Source organism: Muscardinus avellanarius, assembly GCF_963383645.1.
Source record: "Muscardinus avellanarius genome assembly, chromosome: 2".
Lineage (NCBI taxonomy): Eukaryota > Metazoa > Chordata > Mammalia > Rodentia > Gliridae > Muscardinus > Muscardinus avellanarius.
In genome coordinates, this window is record NC_137787.1 from 110,990,849 (window position 1) to 111,014,669 (window position 23,821).

The 23,821-nt window shown below is 44.3% G+C and overlaps 1 protein-coding gene across 1 annotated transcript in view; it reads left to right on the forward strand.

Moving 5' to 3' along the window:
- Positions 1 to 6,668: 6,668 nt before the first annotated feature.
- The window catches only part of AMMECR1L (AMMECR1 like), a gene marked incomplete at both ends in the record, with an annotated part of 36,541 nt that continues 19,388 nt past the window's right edge, over positions 6,669 to 23,821 (forward strand). The window contains one exon of the mRNA XM_080690216.1: positions 6,669 to 6,767. The remainder of the gene's footprint in view (positions 6,768 to 23,821) is intronic.

Genomic DNA, 23,821 nt, shown 5'->3' on the forward strand with positions numbered 1-23,821 from the left:
AGGCTGAGACTGTGGTTTGTGGACAGCCTTAACTACTTAGTGTCCCTCTGCAACTCAGTGAGACCTGGTTTCAAAAGAATAAAAATAATAAAAAAGAATAAAAAAATAGAATAGGGCAGGGGTGTAGCTCGGAGGTCAAATGCCTCTGGGTTCCATCCCCAGACCCGCAAAATAAATAAATAAATAAATAAATAAATAAAATAGGTCTGGGAGTGTAGCCCAGAAGTAGAAAGGTTTCATCCCCAGTACCACCACCACCAAAAAAAAAAAAAAGGTAAAAACCCTTGTTAAACAGAAATAAAGCCTAAACATCACCTATATTTAAACAGAAAAAAAACCAAACTGCTCCCTTAAAATAACAGCTGGGTGTGGTGGTGCACACTTGTAATCCCAGCAGTTGAGAGGCTGAGACAGGAGGATCACAGTTTGTAGCCAGTTTAAGCTACTTAGTGAAGCCTTCCACAATTTAGTGGGACCCTGAATCAAAATAAAGAATAAAAAGTAGAGCTGGGTGTGTAACTCAGAGGTATAACGTTCCTGAGTTCAATCATCAGTATTGTGCACACACACATACACACAAGACGGGCATTCCTTGAAAACAGTACTTAACTTCTGTGAAATCCCATCTATAATTAAGAATGTTGAAGCTGGGTGTGGTGGCAAACACTTGTTATCTCAGCATTTGTGAGGCTGAGACAGGAGGATCACAGTTCACAGACAGCCTCAGCTACTTAGTAATTTAGTAAGCCTTCCACAACTTAGTCAACTTAGTGAGACCCTGTTTCAAAATAAATTAAAAAAAAAATAGGGTAGGGGGTGTAGCTCAGGGTTCCATCCTCAGATCTGGAAAAAAAAAAAAAAAAAAGAAGAATTTTGGCCAGGCGTGGTGGCGCACACTTGTAATCCCTACATTTTGTTTTGGGAGGCTGAAACAGGAGGATTGAGGTTCTTGGACAGCATCAGCTACTTAGTGAGGCATTTTACAACTCAGTAAGACCCTGTTTCAAAATAAAATAATAAGTAGGGCTGGGGTTGTAGTTTGGAGGTAGAATGTCCCCGGGTTCCATGCCCAGTACTGAAAAAAAAAAAAAAAAAATGTAGGGGCTAGGGAGTGCAGCTCAGTGATAGAACATATACTTAGCTTGCAGTCCCTGGGTTCAGTCATCAGCAACACCAATTAAACAAAACAACAAAAAAACAAACCCAAACTCCCAAAATTCTGACCTAAAGTCAAATGTGAAAAAACAAAAAACAAAGAGCCAGGTGTGGTGGTGTACACTTACAATCCCAATACCAGTACATGGGAAGCTGAGACAGAAGGATCACAGATTTGCTGCCATCCTCAGTTACTTAAGCCCTTTGCAAATTAGTGAGACCTGTTTCTGTTTTTCTTTTTTCTTTTCTTTTCTTTTCTTTTTATTTTTTTAGTACTGAGGATGGAACCCAGGGGCATTCGACCTCCGAGCTACACCCCCAGCCCTATTTTTTTTTTTTTTGGTGGTACTGGAGTTCCTGGAAGCCCTTCTACCTCCGGGATACACTCCCACGGGCTATACTCCCAGACCTATTTTATATTTTTATATTTGGAAACAGGGTCTCTTAAGCCAGCGCGGCTGGCTTCGAACCAGCGCGATCCTCCTGTCTCCGCCTCCCAAGCATGGGGATTACAAGCGTGCGCCACCATGCCCGGCCTTATTTTTTTATTCTTTAGTTTGAGACAGGTCTCACCAAGTGGCCTCACTAAGCCGTAGCTGAGGCTGTCTGCAAACTTGGATCCTCCGGTCTCAGCCTCTCAAATGCTGGGATTACAAGCGTGCACCACCACGCCCGGCACATCTATTTTTATTTTTTTGGTGCTGGAGATTGAACCCTGGGGCATTCTATCTCCAAGATGTACTCTCAGCCCTATTTTATTCATTTTATCCTTTTTGTGTGTGTGTGGTACTGGGATGGAACCCAGGGGCATTCAACCTCCGGGCTACACCCCCTGCCCAATTTATTTATTATTTATTTATTTATTTATTGCAGGTCTGGGGATGGAACCCAGGGGCATTCAACCTCCGAGCTACACCCTCTGCCCTATTTATTATTCTTTTATTTTGAAACCAGGTCTCACTGAGTTGCAGAGGGCCTCACTAGGTAGGTAGCTGAGGCTGTCCGCGAACCGCGATCCTCTGGTCTCAGCCTCCTGAATGCTGGGATTACAAGTGTGTGTCACCACGCCCGGCTCCCCAGCAATGTTTTTTTGTTTTTTAGTCTTTTTTTTTTTTTTTTTTGAAAAAGGGTCTCACTGAGTTGCAAAGGGCCTAAGGCCTAAGTAGCTGAGGCTGTCCGCGAACCAGGATCCTCCTGTTTCAGCCTCCTTAATGCTGGGATTACAAGTGTGCGACACCATGCCCAGCCCTATTTTTAATTCTTTATTTTGTTTTGTTTTGTTTTGCAGAATTTAGGAATTGAACTCAGGGGCATTCTACCTCTGAGCCCCACCACCAATCCTATTTGTGTGTGTGTGTGTGTATGGTACTGGGGGTGGAACCCAGAGGCTTTCTACCTCCGGGCTATATACCCCAGATCTATTTTATATTTTATTTGGAAACAGGGTCTCACTAAGTTGCTGAGAGCCTAAGTAGCTGAGGCTGGCTTCGAACCTGCCCGATCCTCCTGTCTCAGCCTCCCAAGCGCGGGGATTACAAGCGTGCACCACCACGCCCGGCTCTATTTTTTATTCTATATTTTGAAACAGGGTCTCATTAACTTGCTGAGGGCCTAAGTAGCTGTAGCTGGCTGTGAATCTACAATCCTCCTGTCTCAGCTTCCGAAGTACTGGGATTACAAAAGTATGCCACCATGCCCGGCTATTCTTTATTTTGAAACAGGGTCTCACTGAGTTGGAAAGGACCTCAGTAAGTAGCTGAGTCTGCCCACGACCCGTGATCCTATTTCAGCCTCCTGAAATGGCTGGGATTACAAACTTGCGCCAACCACACCGGCTCCTATTTTTTTTTTTTTTTCAGAACTTGGAATGAAACCCAGGGGCATTCTACCTCTGAATTACACTCTCAGTCCTACTTTTATTCTTTATTTTGAAACAGGGTCTAAGTTGCAGAGGTCCTCACTAAGGAGCTGAGGCTGTCCGGGAACTGCGATCCTCTGGTCTCAGTCTCCCGAATACTGGGATTACAAGCATGTGCCACCATGCCCAGCTTTTTATTCTTTATTTTGAAACAGGGTCTCACCAAGTTGCAGCCAGCCTAAGTAGCCAAGGCAATATTGCAAAAAAAAAAAAAAAAAAGCATTAGAAATTAAAAATATTTACTCCTACTTTTTTGGGGGAGGGTACTGTGAATCGAACTCAGGAGCATTCTACCTCTGAACTATACTCCCAGATCTATTTTATTTTTAGTTTGAAACAGGGTCCCACTAAGTTGCTGAGGGTCTCAGTAAATTTCTGAGGCTGTCCTTGAACCTGTGATCCTTCTGTCTCTGCCTATGCAAGTACTGGGATTACAAGTATGAGCCACTAAGCCTGGCTTCCATTTATTTCTTATTTATTTTGTGGTACTGAAGGTTGAACCCAGGGACATTCTACCTCTGAACTTCATCCCCAGCTCGCTTTCTTCCTTCCTTCCTCTTTCTCTCTTTCTGTCTTTCTTTATCTTTTTTTTTTTTTTTTTTTTTTTGCGGTACTAGGATGGAACACAGGGGCATTCTACCTCTGACCTACATCCCTAGCCCTATTTTCTTATTCTTATTTTGGTCTCACTGAGTTGCAAAGAGCCTCACTAAGTAACTGAGGCTATCTGAATAACGATCCTCCTGTCTCAGCCTCCCAAATGCTGGGATTACAAGCATGTACCACCATGCTCAGCTACCCCCAGCCCTTAAAAAAATTTTTTTTTCTTAAAGTAGGCATAGTACTGCACATTTTTTAATCCCAGCATTGTGTGTTGTGTGTGTGTGTGTGTGTGTGTGTGTGTGTGTGTGTGGTGCTGGGGATGGAACCAGGGACATTCTATCTCCCAGGTAAGCTATACCCCCAGCCTGCTTTTTTTTTTTTTTTTTGGTGGTACTGGGGGTGGAACTCAGAGGCTTTCTATCTCCGGGCTATACTCCCATACCTATTTTATATTTTATTTGTTAACAGGGTCTCACTAAGTTGCTGAGTGCCTCACGAAGTAGCTGAGGCTGGCTTTGAACCTGTGTGATCCTCCTGTCTAGCCTCCCAAGCGCTGGAATTACAAGCATACGCCATCACGCTCGGCTTAAAAAGTTTTTTTGCATGTTGTTCTTTTTTAGGTCCTTGCCCTCCTAGTGCTGAAGAACGCTCTTAGTCGGCCTAAAAATAATCCGGTAGTGAGCATCCCCTCGAGGTCTTCTCTAAGTGGGGCGACAGCGTGTGGACGAGTTGGCGCAGCTAGGGCCAGCAGCTACAACTGGCGACCCCACCCTTCTCCAATGCAACAAGAGGCTGGGTAGGCCAAGTGCGCGCGGCTGCACGGGCCTGGTCCTGGCTGTCCTCGGCCGGACTGAAGAATGGTCTCAGCTGCCCCTTCCAGGTTCAGGTGAGGTGATGTGAACGTGGGAGCTTGGTACTTCTGCGTTTAGTCGCGAAGGTGGGATGGGGCTAGGTGCCAGGTGGCGGGCGGGGCTAGGTGCCAGGTGGCGGGCGGGGCACGCCAGGCTGCGGCTAAAGACCGCACCTGACCGCTTCGCGGCCCGAACTACGGCTCCCGGCGAGCTCTGCGCCCGCCCGCCGGCCCGGCGTGCACCGCGCCCTCGGTCCGCGAACCGGGGCTCCGCTTGGCCTGTCCCGCGCCTCCTAAAGGCCGCCACACTCCTCTAGGTCTTCCCTGGGCGTCCTTTATCTCACTGCTGAAGACTTGGCCCCGCGAATGGAAAGCCCCTGCCTACAGACAGCCCAGCTGAGTCGGCGCTACCAATGCCGGGCGCGGACTGGGGCCACGTGACGCGAGCGGGCGGCGCTCCCGCGAGTCCCGCGTCTCTATGGTCCTCCGCGTCGCGCTAGAGGGAGTGTGGTCCGCTGGAGGACTCCCTACATTCCTCCTCCATTACCTCACTGCCTCCGGTGGCTGCTGGGATACCGGAGGACTCGAGTCGGCTCGGCTCAGTCGTCCAGCGCCCGGGGAATACCTCGAGTTCTTCCCGGCGTCGCCGCCGCCCCGCCGCGGCTTCTCCGCCCCGCCCGGTCTGCGCTCCGCGCCGGGCCCGCTGGCCGGCTCGCTTCTCTCGGGGGCCCCCGCCCAGGCGCATGGCTCCATGAAGCGGGAGGAGGAGGAGGCAGAGCGCGAGAGGTCCCGTCCGCCCCGGCCGCGTCTGGGCCAGGAGAAAAGGTGGGAAAGTCGGGCTGCGCCGCGCCCTCCCTCTCCTCGCGCGGGCCGGGCCGCCGCCGCCGCGGGCCTGCGTGCGCCCGGCCAGCTGCGGAGCGGGGCGGGCCGGGGTCCCCGCGGGCCCGGGGTCCCGCCGAGGAGGGCGGGCCGGCGTCCCGGACCCCGGCGGCAGCGCGGCGCCCGCGCTCTCCCGGCCGCGGCCGCGGGTCGGTGCGAAGTTTGGTGGTCTCCGGCGCCGCCTGGCGGCCCCCACCCCGGCCCGCCGCCCCCTCCCCCGCCGGCGTCTGGATTCCACCCCCGCGGCCCGGCCGGGCTGCTGTACCCGTCGCCCGCGGCCCCCAACTCCCCAGCTCCGCGGGCTCCCTTGTCCCACGCCCGCTTCTCCGAAATTTTCCCTTTTCCCTCAGCCTGTTTGCTCCTCTCCGCCCTGGCCTCTCCTTTCCCCACTGTGTCTCCGTCTTTTTCTAGCTTAACTCTGCACAAGCGTGCTCTTTCCCCCAACCCCAGCCTGAGTACTTCCTTCCATGTTCACCTTTACCCTCTCTTCCCACTGTCCCTTCACCATACACTCGTTGGCTTTCATGGCTCTCCTTTCCGGGCTGTGGGTTTTGCCCTTGATTCCTGGCCTTCCTCCACCTCTTGTCCTCATCTGAACTCTCTCTGCCATGCTCCTTCACCTTTATCCCTCTGGGCCTATCCTCTGTCATTGCCCTCTCCTAGGATAGAGTGGGTGGGGCCTAGAGTCTCCTGTTTACATCTTTGAGAATAGCTCGATTTTCTGTTGCTGAGGAATAGGAAGAGTTGAAGACACTATGGAGAGATTTATGCAAAACTAAGTGTAAGAATGGATTGCACTTAGCATAGTCTCCTGGCATAACAAGATGGCCTGCTCTGAGGTCCCTGGCACATTGTTCATTAATTCTTTAGTGCTAGCCTTGCAAAGGATTTGGGAGTATATTTGTATTCTGAAACCAGTGGAAAGTGTCTAAATGGTATATCCTGAGAGCAAGTTTTGACCTAAATCGGTGGTGGGGGAAGTTTAATGTGTGTCTCATGTTCAAGTTCAATAGAACCTTTGATCCTCAGTGTCCTCCCTTGGTGATGACGCTCAGGATTAGGCGATTCAGGGCATGGAACTACTGTGGCTGCCTCATATTTAGCCTTTGAAAGTTTTAAAGTAAGGAGAGCCTGTTCTCTAGCTGTTTCCTTTTTCCAGAAAGTTTGCTCTGGTGAGTTGTAATTTTTACAAAACTGGCTCTGACCTCCGCACTTCCTGGATGGTGTTTGTTCACCTGCATTTCCATTTTAGGTACAGGAAGAAGGAATGGCCTTGGAAGGAAGAAAATTTATTCCAGAGACAAAATAGCTCCCCTCCTCTGTTGTAGCTGTTCCCCGGGCAATACCAACTTTCTGCTTTCAGTGAGTATTAGTTGGACATATTTAGAATAGATTTTGTTGCCGTTTTTTGGTTTTAAGACTGAGTTTGGATTTTAGAATGCAGGGATACTTTGTTCATTTCTATTTTTCTGCTTCCACAAGGGGGTCCTAATATTGATGAAGTTTTTCTACTTGCTCTTTTTTTTGTTTGTTTTGTTTGCTTTTGGTACTAGGGATTGAACTCAGAGATACTCTACCTCAATTACACCCCGAGCCCTACTTTTTATTCTTTATTTTTTATTTTTTTGTAGTACTGGGGATGGAACCCAATCGCATTTTACCTTTGAGCTATGCCCCTAGCCCTAGTTAATGGAGTCCCTGATCAATTATTGATTCTCATTCACCTAGTTAAATTTATTTTTTATTTTATTTTATTTTGGTGGTACTAGGGGTGGAACCCAGCGGCTTTTCTATCTCTGGGCTATACTCCCAGACCTGTTTTATACTTTATTTGGAAACAGGGTCTCACTAAGTTGCTGAGAGCCTCACTAAGTAGCTGAGGCTGGCTTTGAACCTGTGTGATCCTCCTGTCTCAGCCTCCCAAGCACTGGGATTACAAGTGTGAACCACTACTCCTGGCCATTTATCTAGTTTTAATGTTCAAAGATCGAACTGAAGCTGGGCATGGTGTTATATTCTTGTAATAACAGTACTTGGGAGGCTGAGATAGGAGAATCACAGGTTCAAAGCTACCCTCAGCAACTTAGCAAGGCCTTATGTAACTTAGTGTGATCCTGTTTCCAAATAAGAAATAAAATCTGGCTGGGATATAACTTGGAGGTAGAATGCCTATGGGTACAATCCATGCTTGTAATCTCAGTATTTGGGAGGTAATATATAGATTATATTTATAATCTATATTATATTTATATATATAATAATTATAGATGGGAGGATCTCTGTGGACAGCCTCAGCTACTTAGTGAGGCCTTTTGCAACTCAGACTCTTTTCAAAATAAAGAATAAAAAAAAGGAGCCTGGGGGTGTAGCTTGGAGGTAGAATGCCCCTGGGTTCCATCCCTAGTACTGCAAAAATGCAAAAAAATAAAAATAAAAATAGGGCTGGGAGTGTAGCTTGGAGGTAGAGTGACTCTGGGTTCAATCCCTGGTTCTGCAAAAAAATTAAAAATAGGCTTGGGTATAGCTTGGAGGTAGAATTCCCCTGGGTTCAATCCCCAGTACTGGAAAAAAAAAAAAAGTTCAGAGATATGTGTTACCTTTTGTCCTAAATTTGGTATAGTGATACTGTTTTCTTGGAAATTTTATCACAGATTTGAAAAGATTATAATTCACATAAACCTTACACAAAATTTCAAGGGAAAAGCATACTATTGCTGGCAGTATTGCTGGGGCTGGGGGTTAGCTCAGAGGTAGAACACTGGTTTAGCATGTGTGAGGTCCTAAATTGTAAACCCAGCACACTGGGGATTTTTTTTTTTTTTTTTTTTTTTTTTTGGTGGTACTGGGGATGGAACTCAGGGGCTTTCTAGCTTCGGGCTATACTCCCAGACCTATTTTATATTTTGTTTGGAAACAGGGTCTCACTAAGTTGCTGAAAGCCTCACTAAATAGCTGAGGCTGGCTTTGAACCTGTGCGATCCTCCTGTCTCAGCCTCCCAAGTACTGGGATTACAAACGTGGGCCACCACATCCGGTACTGGGGATAGAACCCAGGGCCATTCTACCTCCGAGCTACACTCCAGCCCTATTTTTTTTATTCTTTATTTTGAAACAAGGTCTTACTAAATTGCAGAAGACCTCACTAAGTAACTAAGGCTGTGCTAACCGTGATCCTCCTGTGTCAGCCTCCCGGCCTCCCGAATGCTGGGATTATAAGCTTGTGTCACCATTGCCTGGCTGTTTTTTGTTTGTTTGTTTCTTTTTTTTTTTTTTTAAATTAATGACAGTGTGTTAATCCTTGAACCCAAATTTTTCTGAGTGCTTTCATGGCATCAGAATGTCCCAACCCCTAGCGGGGCGTGGTGGCGCACGCTTGTTAATCCCCGCACTTGGGAGGCTGAGACAGGAGGATCGCATGGGTTCAGCTACTTAGCGAGGCTCTCAGCAACTTAGTGAGACCCTGTTTCCAAATAAAGTATAAAATAGGTCTGGGAGTATAGCCTGGAGGTAGAAAGCCTCTGGGTTCCACCTCAGTACCCCCCCCCAAAAAAAAAAATGTCCCAACCCCTGTGTTGAGAAATAGAGAACAAATGTTTTCATTTTATACACAAACTGAAGTCCAGAGAGACCTAACACCTGGCCACATAGAAAGGGGAGAGCAGGCTAAAAACAAGTTTTAACTCTTGTATTCCAGTGTTTTTCTTTAAGCTTGATAAGAGTTCATATGAAAATGTATAGTTCTGTGCATTTTGAAAAATATAGACATAGTAACAATAGTGTAGATCTGTATTTTGTGGGGGAAATGTTCATGTATCAAATGTTGTATATGTGTGTATGACAGAGATTCATAAATACAGAAATGATTATTTGGAATGATTACCAGAATGCTTGTGGGATTTTCATCTGTTTCCTGGGATGGTTCCATAAGTGGGCCAGAATTACAGTTCAGGTACAAGTGCAATATCTATCATTTAATTATTAAATTGAATTTTATTTAGACTCTGTCACAAAGGAAACAACAGCCTATTTTGCTCAGAAGCCTGCTCCCTTCTGAGGAAAGCTTGATTTGAGCAGACATCTGGGCACAAAATGATAACAGGAGAAAAATTCAGAGGCTTCTTTTTTTAACCTCTTTTCCATCTCCTGAATCTTTATGAGGTCATGCCCTCCAATAAGCTATTTTGAAGCTTGTCTTCAAAAAGTCAGTGTAGGTTTTTTTCTACTTCTAGACTTTTCTAGATGTTTTAATCAGATTATTGTTTGAAATGTAACTATTTTGACAGAGTAGTTCCATTAGTGTTCAATGTGTATCAAGACACCCACAATAGTAGCATATTTAGCAAGCATAGTTTCTTTTTTATTTTATTTTTTTGTACTAAGGATTGAGTTCAATCCCATCTCCAACCTACACCCCCAGTCCTATTACAATCATGCGCCACCATGCCCAGCTGCAAGCATGGTTTCTTTTTAGTGTATATGTGCAAACTTAAATGACCCTATAAGAATAAAATCCCTAGAGGTTTCAAGCTGTCCAGTATTCTTTTTTATGTTTTCTGTCATCTCAGGATAAAAAAAACGGGTGATTTCTCAGAAGCCATTGCTGATGGTGTAATTCAGTCACTCACAGATTCTGAGACATTCCAAATGAGCTCAGAGTGGAACCCAAACTGAGGTTTTTATTACAAAGGCAAACAAGTAGCCAGGCATAGTGGCACATACCTTGTAATCCCAGTATTTGGGAGGCTGAGACAGGAGGATTGCATATTCAAGAATAGTCTCAGCAAGTACTCTCAACAACCTAGCAAGACCCTGTTTCAAAACAAAAAATAAAGAGGCTGAGAGCCAGGTATGGTGGTGCATGCTTGTAATCCCAGCATTTAGAGGATCATGGTCATGGACAGCCTCAGTTACTTAGTGAGGCCCTTTGAAACTCAGTGATACCCTGTTTCAAAATAAAGATTAAAGCCCAGTGTTGTGGCGCACGCTTGTAATCGCTTGTATTCCCAGCGCTTGGGAGGTTGAGACATGAGGATCACACAGGTTCAAAGCCAGCCTTAGCTGCTTGGTGAGGCTCTCAGCAACTTAGTGAGACCCTGTTTCCAAATAAAGTATAAAATAGGTCTTGGAGTATAGCCCGGAGGTAGAAAAGCCACCTCCAGTACCACAAAAAAAAAAAAACAAAAACAAAATAAAGAATAAAATAGGAGCTGGGTATGATGGCATGCTTGTAATCCCAGCATTCAGGAGACTGAGACCGGAGGATTGTGGTTCGCGGACAGCCTCAGCTACTTAGTGAGGCCCTCCGCAACTCAGTGAGACCCGGTTCCAAAATAAAGAATAAAAAATAGGCCAGGAGTTATAGCTCTGAGGTCTAATTCCCCTGGGTTCCATCCCCAGACCCCCCCCCACACACACACACAAAAAAAAAAAGAATAAAAAATAGGGCTGGGGGTGTCCCTCAGAGGTAGAATGCTCTTGGGTCCCATCCCTAGTAATGCAAAAAAGGGAGGCTGGGGATGTAGCTCAGAAGTAGAATGTCCCTAGATTCACTCCTCAGTACCTCCCCCTACCCCACCCAGGAAAAACAAGTAAAATTGCTAGGGTATCTGCAAATAAGATTGTTGGTGACTATCAGCAGTGTTTTTCTTTTTTTGTAGTACTGGAGATGGAACCCAGGGGCTTTCTACCTCTGGGCTACATTCCCAGACTTATATTTTATTTGGAAACAGAGTCTCACTAAGTTACTGAGAGCCTCACTAAGCTGCTGAGGCTGGCTTTGAACCTACATGATCCTCCTGTCTCAGCCTCCCAGGTACTGGGATTACAAGTGTGCGCTACCAAACCCGGCTTTTTTTCTTTTTCTTTTTCTTTTCTTATTGTATGGTGTTGGGGATCAAATCTAGGGGCATTCTAGCTCTCATTTATCCCCTAGCCCTATTTTTTATTCTTTATTTTCTTTATTTTTTATTTTTGGTGGTATTGGGGGTGGAACCCAGAGGCTTTCTACCTCCAGGCTATACTCCCAGACCTATTTTATATTTTATTTGGAAACAGGGTCTCACTAAGTTGCTGAGAGCCTCACTAAGTAGCTGAGGCTGGCTTCGAGCCCTTGCGATCCTCCTGTCTCAGCCTCCCAAGCGCGGGGATTACAAGCATGCGCCACCATGCCTGGCTTTTTTATTTATTTTGAAACAGGGTCTCACTAAGTTGTGGAGGGCCTCACTAAGTAACTGAGACTGACTGTGAACCTGCGATCCTCCTGTTTCAGCCTCCCAAGTACTGGAATTACAAGCATGCGCCTGGTGAATATCAGCAATTTCATAGTTGTTGTATATACTCATGTAGAGCACTGTATTAGGTTTTGTGAAAGATAAAACACAAGTGCTAACTGGCCTCTTGAGGTAACTGTTGGATAGAATTTCTAAGTGGCATATGCTGCCCAGAAGAGTACTACTCTCCTTCCTTACAGAATCATGTGAGGAATTGCTGTGTGGCCTTTGTTGTGGACCCTAATGAAGCTCAGGACTCCAGAGGGTTATGTGTCATGTAAAAGAGAGCATACCCCATTGGACAGGGACTCAGTAGCATACTGAAGAAGGGATGATGGATTTGTTTTGGGTACTGGAGATTAAATCTAGGGACACTTGAGTGTATTCATTCGAGTTACCCCTCCGTGCCAGTCTGGTATGGAGCTGTATTTCTATTTTCTGTATTTCTATTTTTCTAATAAACTTCTTTAAATCTTCCCCCCAAAAAAATAAATCTAGGGACACTCTATCCCCCCTCCCCTTTTATGTGTGTGGTACTTGGAATGGAAACCACAGGCATTCTACATATGAGCTAATCCCCCAGCCCTATTTTATTTTTTTATTTTGAAACAGGTTTTCACTAAGTTTTGGAGGGCTTCACTAAGTATCTTAGGCTGGCCATGAACCTGTGATCTTCCTGTCTCAGCATCCCAGTTACTGGGATTACAAGCATGTGCCACCACGTCTGGCAGGGCACTCTGAATTACATGCCTCATCCTTTTTAGTATTTTTTTTTTCTTTTTCTTTTGTGGGTCTGGGGATGGAACCCAGGGGCATTCAACTTTCAAGCTACACCCTCAGCCCTATTTTTTATTCTTTATTTTGAAATAGGGTTTCACTAAGTTGCGGAGGGCCTCACACCGCGATCCTCTGGTCTCAGCTTCCTGAATGCTGGGATTATAAGCGTGCACCATCATGCCTGGCTCCCTTTTTAGTTTTTGTTTTGAGACAAGGTCTTAAACTAAGTTGCCTGGGCTGACCTCTAAGGTGAGGTTCTCCTACCTTAGCTGGGATTACTGATGTGTGCTACCATGCCCAGCAAAGGGGGCAGTGACTTTCACCTTTGAGGGCAGACTTAACTTTGACAATTGCAAGGCTAAGAGGTCTTATGAAGTAAAACAGGGAGACTTGTCATTCTCCCAGCTTTTTGTTGAAGTATGGATATTGTCTCCATCTGGTGGAAATCCATTTCAAACCAGTGCTTTCTCCTTGGTTGTTCAAAGTGCACAGCAGGACCAGGAGATCACTGCTCTGATGGTGGTGACCCTGGAGCTCAGCATGCCAGAATTACTCAGCCAGAGGCTTGGAAGGGTCAATGTTCTGCATGTTCAATCAAGTGAGGTTTTTCATATAAGTCTACTTACTACTGAGGACTTGACTTCACAGTAACTTGTGCTAAGGTCAGAGTGCCTTTGGTGGTAATTTTTTTTTTTTTTTTTTGGCGGGTATGGGGTTGGAACCCAGGGGCATTCGACCTTAAAGCTACACCCCTGCCATATATATATTTTAATTCTTTATTTTGAAATCAGGTCTCACTGAGTTGCAGAGGGCCTCACTAAGTGGCTGAGGCTGTCTGCGAACCATGATCCTCCGGTCTCAGCCTCCTGAATGCTGGGATTACAAGCATGTGCTACCACGCCTGGCTTGTTGTTATTTTTATTAGGTTTGGGGAAGGTTAAGAATAGTTTTTAGCTGGGCTGGATGGAACCCTTCTACCTCTGGGCTATACTCCCAGACCTATTTGATATTTTTATTTGGAAACAGGGTCTCTTAAGCCAGAGAGGCTGGTTTCAAACCTGTGTAATCCTCCTGTCTCTACCTCCCAAGTGTGAGGATTGACCCTGCCCGGCAATAGAGTTTGTTTTGAGCTGGTCAAACAGTTTGTCCTACTAAATGGTATTGAATAAAGTGTGGTGGCACACACCTGTAATCCCAGTATTTGGGAGGCTGAAACAGGAGGATCACAGGTTTGTGGCCAGCTTTGGCAACTTATTGAGACCAAGAGTAAACATAGGGCTGGAGGTGTACTTCAGAAGTAGAAAGCCCGTGGGTTCTATGTCCAGTACCACAAAAATAAAACAAATAAAAAATAGCCAGGCATGGTGGCGCATGCTTGTAATCCCCGTGCTTGGGAGGCAGAGACAGGAGGATCACACAGGTTTGAAGCCAGCCATGCTGGTTTAAGAGACCCTGTTTCCAAATAAAAATATAAAATAGAATCCAGGCATGGTGGCGCACGCTTGTAATCCCCACGCTTGGGAGGCTGAGACAGGAGGATCGCGCAGGTTCGAAGCCAGCCTCAGCTACTTAGTGAGGTTTTCATCAATTTAGTGAGACCCTGTTTCCAAATAAAATATAAAATGGGTCTGGGAGTATAGCCCAGAGGTAGAAAGCCTCTGGGTTCCACCCCCAGTACCACCAAAGAAAAAATAATAATTAAAAAAAATAAAAATATAAAATAGGTCTGGGAGTGTAGCCCGGGGGTAGAAGGGCTTCCAGGAACCTCAGTACCACCAAAATAAATAAATTAATTAATTAAATAAATAAATAAATAATAAAAGCTGTCGTCAGTTGGGCACAATGGCACATGCCTATAATCCCAGTATGTGGGAAGCTGAGAATGGAAGATCTCTTACTCAAGCCAGCACAGTATAAGTTAGTGAGACTCTGTTTCAAAATAGAAATAAAAGCTGGGCAGGCATTGGTGGCACATGCTTGTAATTCCAGCATTTGGGAGGCTGAGACTGGAGGATCGCGGTTCGCAGACAGCCTCAGCTACTTAGTGAGGCCCTCCATAACTTAGACCTAGTTTCAAAATAAAGAATAAAAAATAGGGCAGCTTGTGTAGCTTGAAGGTTGAATACCCCTGGGTTCCATCCTTAGACCTCCAAAGACAGAGAGAAAGAAAGGAGGAAAGAAAGAAAGAAAGAGGGCAGGGGATGTAGCTCAGAGGTTGAATGCCCCTGGGTTCCATCCCCAAACCTGCAAAAGAAAAAAAAGAATAAAAATAGGGCTGGAGTATAGCTCGGAGGTAGAATGATCCTGAATTTCATCCCCAGTACTGCCAAAATAAAATAAAAATAAAAGGGTTGGGGTTATAGCTAAGTGGTAGAATGCCCCTGGGTTTAATCCCCAGTACCAACCCCCCAAAATTGTCTTCATTGTAATCCCATCATTTGGGAGGCTGAGACAGGAGGATAGCAGTTCTCAGACAGCCTCAGCTGCATAGTGAGGCCCTTTGCAATTCATTGAGACCCTGTTTCAAAATAAAGAATAAGAAATAGAGAGTCAGGCATGGTGGCACACGCTTATAATCCCAGCATTTGGAAGGCTGAGATAGGAGGATCAAGGTTCACAGATAGCTTGAGCTACTTAGTGAGGCCCTTTGCAAATCAGTGAGACCCTGTTTCAAAATAAAGAATAAAAAATAGGGCTGAGGGTTTAGCTTGGAGGTAGAATGCCCTGGGGTTCCACTCCCAGTACTACTACCAAAAAAAAAAAAAAAAAAAATTACCGCTGGGTCCCTTCCCCAGTACTGGTAAAAACAAAAACAAAACTGTCATCAAAATTATTCATCAGAGCCAGGTGCCATGGCACACATCTGTAATCTCAGGATTTGAGAGGTTGAGACTAGAGGATTGCAGATTCGAGGCTAGCTTCAGCAATTTAGCAAGACCCTGTTTCAAAATAAAAAGGGTTGGGGTGTAGTTCTGAGGCAGATCAGACCTAGGTTCAATCCTCAGTACAAAAAGAAAATCAGAAGTTTAGCTGGAGGAAATAGGTAATGTACGGTGAACATAAATGAAATTGATTGGCTCTATATTGAACCTTCTTAAAGCTAGGAATTGGGTTTGTTATACTATTCACTTCATTTTAAAAATTTTCCATAAATTTAACTATTTATAAGCATGGAGGTACATGCTTATAATTTTAGCAATTGAGAAGCTGAAACAAAGAATTTCAGGTTCAAGGACAGTCTAAGCAAAATAGTGAGACTCAGCAACCTAACAAGATAGATTCAAGGCCAGCCTGGGCAACTTGATGAGACTCTATCACAAAACAATAAATAAAATAGGGCAGAGGGAATAAATAGCTCAGTCGAATGCCCCTGGGTTCAGTCCCAGCATCTCTCTCTTGCATGTACATGCACAGATGCCCTCCTTTTTCTTTCTTTTTTCTTTCTTTCTTTCTTTTTTTTATGATGCTGAGCCTCAAACCCAGAGCCTCTCACACTTTAAGCAAGCACTCTACCACTGAGCTAAACCCCTAGCTCAAGAAATGCCTTCAAATATATGTGTGTGTTTGTGTGTGTGTGTGTAGGGTAGGTACTGGGATTGAATCCAGGAACATTCTACATCGGAGTTACACCCCAGATCTTTTTAGTTTTTATCTTGAAACAGACTCTCTAAAATGCTGAGGCTGGCCTCAAACCTGCAATTTTACTGTTTTAGCCTCCCCAATACTGGGATTACAGGCACTACACCTGGCTCTAATACGGTCTTCTCCTTCTCCTCCTCCTCTTCTTCCTCTTCCTCCTTCTTTTGTATTTAATGTGGGACGCAGAGGCATTCTACCTCCACACTACACCCTCAACCCTTTTTATGTTTTATTTTGAAACAGGGTCTCACTAAGTTGCTAGAGCTGGCCTGGAACCCGTGATCCTCCTGTCTTAGCCTCCCAAGTACTGGGATTACAAATGTGTGCTACCACACCCAGCTTCTAATGTGGTTTTGATGCAAAATCTGTGTTCTTTTCACTAATTAAAATTGTGTGTGTGTGTAGTCCAAACACATTCTACTTGGGAATTATACCCTCAGCCCTGTTTTATTATAGTATTTATTATTATTATTATTATTATTATTTTTTATTATTATTATTATTATTATTATTATTATTATTATTATTTGCAGTACTGGGGATGAAGCCAGGGGCATTCTACCTCTGAGCTACATCTCCCACCCCTATTTTTTTATTCTTTATTTTGAAACAGGGTCTCAATAAATTGTGGAGGGCTTCACTAAGTAGCTGAGGCTGTCCGCAAATCATGATCTTCCTGTCTTGGCCTCCCAAATGCTGGGATTACAAGGTGTACCACCAAGGCCGGGTGTGGTGGCACACGCTTGTAATCCCTGTGCTTGGGAGGCGGAGACAGGAGGATTGTGCTGGTTTGGAGTCAGCCTCACTGGCATAAGAGACCCTGTTTCCACATTAAAAAGTTAAAAAATAGGTCTGGGAGTGTAGCCCGTGGGAGTGTAGCCTAGATGTAGAAGGGCTTCCAGGAACCCCAGTACCACCAAAAAAAAAAAAAAAAAGAACAAGGTGCACCACCACACCTGGCCTATTTTTTATTTTGAAACACAGACTCACTAAATATATCTCCTCCTCCTAAGTACAGGGATTACTGGTGGATGCCGTCTGGCCCAGCCCTGCTGAGATTAAAATTTTTATTTGCTTAGTGGTATTGAAGAGAAATACCTAAGGCATAAAGAGCTACAAGAAGCCTGGCATGGTGGTGCACGCTTATAATCCCAGCATTTGGGAGGCTGAGACTGGAGGATCACTGTTCGTGGACAGCCCTCAGCTACTTAGTAAAGCCCTCTGCAACTTAGTGAGACCCTATTTCAAAATAAAGAATACAAAAATAGGGCATGTAGCTTGGAGGTCAAATGTCCCTGGGTTCCATCCCCACACCCATATTAAAAAAAAAAAAAAAAAAAGAGCTACAAGAATTTGGTTGTTTCATGGGCCAGGCGGGCGTGGTGGCGCAAATTTGTAATCCCAGTGTTGGGAGGCGGAGAGAGGAAGATCGTTCAGATTCGAAGCCAGCCTTGCTGGTTTAAGAGACCCTGTTTTCAAATAAAATATAAAATAGGCCTGAGAGTATAGCCTGGAAGTAGAAGGGTTCCATCCCCAGTACCACCAAAAAAAAAAAAAAAAAAGGAATTTGGTTGTTTCTATCTATGTCAAATTGTAGTTTGATAGATAGGTGTTGGGGGCGTTGGTAAATGTAAACTCTGGGTATCCGTTGCAGATCAGAGATTGTAGTGTGTGAGCAGTCATTTATTCTGGAGTTCACCTGCACTCCAATGCTTTGAAAGTCCGCTCTTGCTTTGCTAAGAGACATTATTTGAGTGGTTGCCAGTGTCGCATGACATTTGGCTTTTCCTTCAATTTATGGCATGGGATAATGAGACTGTTTCATCCCTCCTTTTTTAAAAAAATTACTTAATTAATTTATTTTTTTGGTGGTACTGGGGTTCCTGGAAGCCCTTCTACCCCTGGGCTACACTCCCAGACCTCTTTTTACATTTTATATTTGGAAACAGGGTCTCCTAAGCGAGCGCGCGCGGCTGGCTTCGAACCTCCTGTCTCTGCCTCCCAAGCGCAGGGATTACAAGCGTGCACCACCACGCCCGGCCTCATCCCTCCTTTTTGATTCCTTGAATTCTGGGGCCCTAGAGGGAAAGCCTTGGGGTCCTGTTTACCTGTTGAAATGCCAGCTCTGTGCAGATAGTCTTGCTCCTTCATCCAACGTGTGTCCTAAGTCTACAGCCCATAATGTATAACTGAGTCCAATGGTGTTCATTGTGGACTGCGCAGAGTGGGTACTTAAAAATTTCTAGGTGAAGCTGCGCGTGGTACCGCACACTTGTAATTCCAGGATTTGTTTATTTTTTATTTTTATTTTTTATTTTTGCTGGTACGGGGGTTCCTGGAAACCCTTCTACCTCCAGGCTACACTCCCAGACCTATTTTATACTTTTTTATTTGGAAACAGGGTCTCTTAAGCCAGCACGGCTGACTTCGAACCTGCGCAATCCTTCTGTCTCAAGCACGGGAATTACAAGTGTGCACCACCACGGCCGGCTTATTTTTATTTTTATGTTGATCATATTGAAAATGACATACATTCAGACAGTCCTTGGTTCTCCCTCCCCCCCCAACAGTGAATTTTCAGGTTAATGATGGCTATATTCATACTTTTTTTTTTTTGGTGGTACTAGGGGTGGAACCCAGGGGCTTTCTACCTCCAGGCTACACTCCCAGACCTATTTTCTATTTTGTTTGGAAACAAGGTCTCACTAAGTAGCTGAGGCTGGTTTCGAACCTGTGCAATCCTCCTGTCTCACCCTCCCAAGCGCGGGGATTACAAGTGTGCGCCACCACGCCCGGCCTATATTCATACTTTTACCCATATTCAAATGTAGCTCCTCCATCAATCAACCTCAGCCTTCTTTCTCTCCTACCCTTCCTTTCTAGCTTTGCTGAGGTTTCTGCTTCATTATCTGGAGTCCCTCTGGTATCCCCAATGCTCCCTAGTTTGGGCATCTTAGGGAAAACATTATGTCCCTTTCTCTTTCTGTGCCTGGCTGATCTCACTTAACATAATGTTCTCCAGGTTTTTCCATCTTCTTCCAAATGACATGATTTTGTTCTTCTCTATAGCTGAGTAGAATTCCATTGTGTGTATTTCCCATAATTTTGCAATCCATTCATCTGTTGATGGAGACCTAGGCTGGTTCCATAATTTGTAAGAATTATGCTGCTGTGAACATGGGTATGCATGTTACTGTAGATCTCTGATTTCAACCCCTTTGGAAAGATACCCAGGAGTGGTATAGCTGGATCATATGGTAGATTTATTCCCAGGTTTCTAAGGAATCTCCACACAGATCTCCATAGTGGCTGAAATAGTTTGCACTCCCACCAACAGTGTAAAAGAGTTCCTCTTTCCTCACATCCTCACCAGCATTTTTTGTTATTTGACTTTATGCTTGCCACTCTGATTGGGGTTAGATGGAATCTCAGCGTAGTTTTTGTGTGTGTGTGTAGTGGTGGTACTGGGGTTCCTGGAAACCCTTCTACCTCTAGGTTACACTCCTAGACATATTTTTTTATATTTTTATTTGGAAACAGGGTCTCTTAAGCCAGCGCGGCTGGTTTTGAAACTGTGCGATCCTTCTGTCTCTGCCTCCCAAGCACGGGGATTACAAGCGTGTGCCACCATGCCCGGCCTCAGCTTAGTTTTGATTTGCATCTCCCTGATGGCTAGTGATGTAGAACATCTTTTCATGTATCTATTGGCCATTTGTATCTCTTTTGTGAAGTGTCTGTTCAATTCAGTTGCCCATTTCTTGATTGGGTTGTTTTGCTAGTGTAGAGTCTTTTGAGCTCTTTGTATATTCTGGATATTAGCCCTCTATCAGAGTGGTGGCTGGTAAAGATCTCCCATTCTGTAAGCTTTCTCTTTAGGTTTTTGATGGTTTCCTTTGATGAGAAGAAATTTTTTAGTTTGATGCCATCCCACTTGTTAATTCTTGCTTTAATTTCCTGTTCTTTGGAGGTCTTGTTCAGAAAGTTACTGCCTGTATTTATTTATTTACTGACATTTCTTTCTTTCTTTCTTTCTTTCTTTCTTTCTTTTACTTTTTTTGTGATACTGGGGATGGAACCAAAAGTATTCTACCTCTGAGCTACCCACCCAGCCCTATTCTTAGTCTTTATTTTGAAACAGGGTCTGAGCCCTATTTTTTATTCTTCATTTTGAAACAAGGTCTCAGGAAGTTGCAGAGGGCCTCACTAATTAGCTGAGGCTGGCTGCGAACTGTGTTCCTCCTGTCTCAGCTTCCCAAATCAAACTCCTGAGTTTTAATCTTCTTTCTCTCTTCCTAGATCCAGCCCAGGGCATTGCATGTGCTAGGAAAGAGCTTTTAACAGTGAACTACACTAGCAACCCCATAATAGTCTTTTTTTCTTTTTCTTTTTTTCTCTTTTGATACTGGGGATTGAACCTCGGGGAAGTCTACATCTGAGCAATATTCCCAAGTCCTACTTTATTTTATTTACTTATTTATGTTTTTGCAATACTGGGGATGGAACCCAGGACCATTCTACCTCCAAACTCAGACCATGTTCCAAAATAAAGACTAAAAATAGGGTTGGGTGAGTAGCTCGGAGGTAGAATACTTCTGGTTCCACCCCCAGTACCACACACACACACACACACACACACAAAAGGTAAAAAAAAAAATAAAGAAATAAATGTCAGTAAATAAATAAATAAATAAAGCTGGGGTATAATTGAAAAGCAAAACACCCCTGGGCTCAATGCCTGGTCTCTGATTCTGCCTCTCTCTGTTTTAATCTCTAGAGTTATGTAAACTGATTCTTATATATTCATATTTTCTAGTTCTCTCTTTCTCTCACTGATTCTTTTATATTCATCTCTCTCTCTCTCTGCCAAATTCTGGGATTATTGACTTCACATTATACCACAGAGCAATAGTAGTAAAAACAGCATGGTATTGGCACAGCAACAGGCATACAGACCAATGGAACAGAATAGAGGATACAAAAACAAACCCACACACCTATAGGCAATTGATCTTTCACAAGGGGGCCAAACTCATACGCTGGAGAAAAGACAGCCTTTTCAACAAATGGTGCTGGGAGAGCTGGCTATCCATTTGTAGAAAGATGGAACTAAATCCTTACCTCTCACCATACACAGGAATCAACTCAAGATGGATCAAAGACTTAGAAATTAGACCTGAGACTGTGAAGTTATCAGAGGAGGACACAGGTTCAACCCTCCAATATATAGAAAATACCAAAATACAGTACCATAAAATAAAACAACTCAGGAATTTATTTTATTTTATTTTTATTTTTTGGTGGAACTGGGGATGGAACCCAGGGTCCTTCTACCTACGGGCTACACTCCCAGACCTATTTTATATTTTATTTGGAAACAGAGTCTCTTAAGCCAGCTGAGCCTGGCTTCGAACCTGCGCGATCCTCCTGTCTCAGCCTCCTAAGCGCAGGGATTACAAGCGTGTGCCACCACGCCCGGCTTCAACTCAGGAATTTTAACTGCTTGGGAGGTTGAGGCAGGAGGATCATTTCAGTTTATCAATTCATAGTGAGCCTGGGCAACACAGTTATGCCTGTCTCAAAAAAAGAAAAAAAAATAGTGGCTCATGTCTGTAATCCCAGTGCTTGACAGGCTGAGGCAGGAGTTGTCACAGGTTTGAGCCAAACACATAGTAACTTACCAAAACCCTGTCTCAAAATAAAATAGGGATGGATATGTATCTCAGAGGTAGAACACCTTGGGTTCAATCCCCAGTACCATACACACAAACATAAGACAAAAGTATGTGCTACACATCCAAACTACAAGGAAAAGACAAATATGTATGTGTTTGTATATATGGATATATACACATACATACATGGCCAAAACAATATATATAGCGAGTTGAGAGAAAAAAAGTACACTTTTTTCAAGTCAGCAGAAGTTTACAAACTTTGGTGTTATCAACATTGAAATAAATAGGGACTGTTTTCTTGATTCTGTTGAAGGTTGACACTTTTTAGACAACAGAAAAGATCTGTGTGGACACAGGCAGGTGGAATGCAGGCATGATCGCACACGCTTGTAATCTCAGCATTTGTGAGGCTGAGACAGGAGGATCGCAGTTCATGGACAGCTACTTAGGGAGGCCCTTTGCAACTCAGTGAAACCTGTTTCAAAATAACAGCCGGGCGTGGTGGCGCACTCTTGTAACCCCTGCGCCTGGGAGGCGGAGACAGGAGGATCGCGCAGGTTTGAAGCCAGCCGCGTTGGCTTAAGAGACCCTGTTTCTAAATAGGTCTGGGAGTGTAGCCCAGAGGTAGAAGGGCTTCCAGGAACCCCAGTACCACCCCCAAAAAAAATAAATAAAATAATAATAATTAATAATAATAATAATAATAATAATAATAATAATAATAATAATAAAATAGGGCTGAGGGTATCACTCAGAGATAGAATGCCCCTGGGTTCCATCCCCAGTACCCCACACACACACACACCAAAAAAAAAAAAAAAGGAGGAAAGAAAGAAAAAAAAGATTTATGACTTTTAAGCAGGAAAAAAGGAAGAATTAGTAAAAATACATTCCTTCCTCCCCTTTACATCATCAGATGGGAAGCTGTGGCCTCCTGGACCTTGCAGTTCACATTTTGTTAAGCTGGGCAGCTTTGTAATCTCCGCCTGGCTATGACAGGGCAGAAATGGCTACCTCACAAAAGGACTGTGAAGCTCGGGTCACTTGTGTGAGTAAAGGTTTCCAGAAGGTTGCAGTAGTTTTTTGTTTTTTTGTTCTTTTAAATAGGGTGTTGAAAGGATAGCGATGTATAGACACTGGAAAGAACTCAGCTGATCAGGAGGGATGCTGTAGACACAGGCAGGGGAGCATGGTGTTAGAGGTGTGGTTTTTCAGAATGATAGCTGCCTGCTTCTCATCCTCACTCTTGTCTGAGGCTGAAACTGAAATCATACAGATAGATTTAAGTTAGTGATGAGGCATAGGTTGAAAGGATGTGGCTAACAAGGAAAAGCCTGAAAGTTCCTCTGGAATTCTTGAAAAATAGGATGGTTCAATTTGGAGCCTCTGAAAAAGGTAGAGAAAGCAATCTAAATTTTGAGGGGTCCAGGGTGGTCTCCCAGTTACTCTTGAATTTTTCCCATCGTGCTGTCCACTGGCCCCACCCTTCTGATGTGGGAAAGGGAGAGCTGCTTGTTGCCTGGCTCTCTCCATGGTGGCCGTAAACTTAATGGAAAATAAAAAATAGCACCCCTTTAGGAAGAGTGTAGGTTTCTCTGGACAGCCTGAGGTCTCTCCTGGCCCTTTTGGTCTGACAACTCTTTGACCATGTGGCTTGAGGTGGAAAAGAGATTTTTTTTTTTTTTTTTTTTTTTTTTTTTGGTACTAAGGGATTAAATCCACGGGCATTCTACCTCTTAGCTCCACTCCCAGCCCCTTCCTTCCTTCCTTCCTTTCTTTCTTTCTTTCTTTCTTTCTTTCTTTCTTACTTACTTACTTACTTACTTACTTACTTACTTATTTGCAGTACTTGGGATTGAACCCAGGGGTATTCTACCTACAAGCTACACCCCCAGCCCTATTTTTTATTCTTTATTTTGAAATGGTCTCACTGAGTTGCCAAGGGCTTTACTAAGAAGCTGAGGTTGTCTGCAAACTGCAGTCCTCCTGTCTCAGCCTCCCAAATGCTGGGACTACAAGCGTGCGCTACCACATCTGGCTAGAAAAGCAATTTTGA